This window comes from Penaeus monodon, chromosome 28 (genome assembly GCF_015228065.2).
Source record: "Penaeus monodon isolate SGIC_2016 chromosome 28, NSTDA_Pmon_1, whole genome shotgun sequence".
In the NCBI taxonomy this organism is placed as follows: Eukaryota; Metazoa; Arthropoda; class Malacostraca; order Decapoda; family Penaeidae; genus Penaeus; species Penaeus monodon.
In genome coordinates, this window is record NC_051413.1 from 28,324,802 (window position 1) to 28,325,306 (window position 505).

A 505-nucleotide genomic window follows, 5' to 3' on the forward strand; every position below is an offset into this window, starting at 1 on the left:
TCTATACCAGTACAGACTAATGGCCTTCAAAGTTTAGTAATTCCCTTGGTTGTGCGACTTACATGCTATCGCTTCACCGTTTTAATGTTTTCCTACCTTCTTCCTGTAGCTGTAAGTTTTGCCCGCTCATATATCCTTTTTTGTTTTAATTATTTGTCTGTCAAATTTATTCTACATCATTTTTGAAATTTCATTGCCTCTTTCTTTCGTTCTTTCTTCATTCAGGGTTGCTAATATTCGTAAAAAAAATTGTCGTGAACCTAAAGTAATTTTCTTTCTTCTCTCGTGTTCATTACTACAATTTCGAAATTCCTGTGAACGAGATGAGTGATAGTGTGTCGCCTTGTCTTACTCCTTTCAACATCTTGCTATAATTGTTCAATCTGTGTCTTCGTTTCTTTGTTATGTTCCTTTTTTCTTTTCTTTTTTTATGTCAAATATAGGTGCTTGTTCGTAATAAACAACAGCAAGAAAAATATAATTCACTGAAACCAGTTCTATTGCT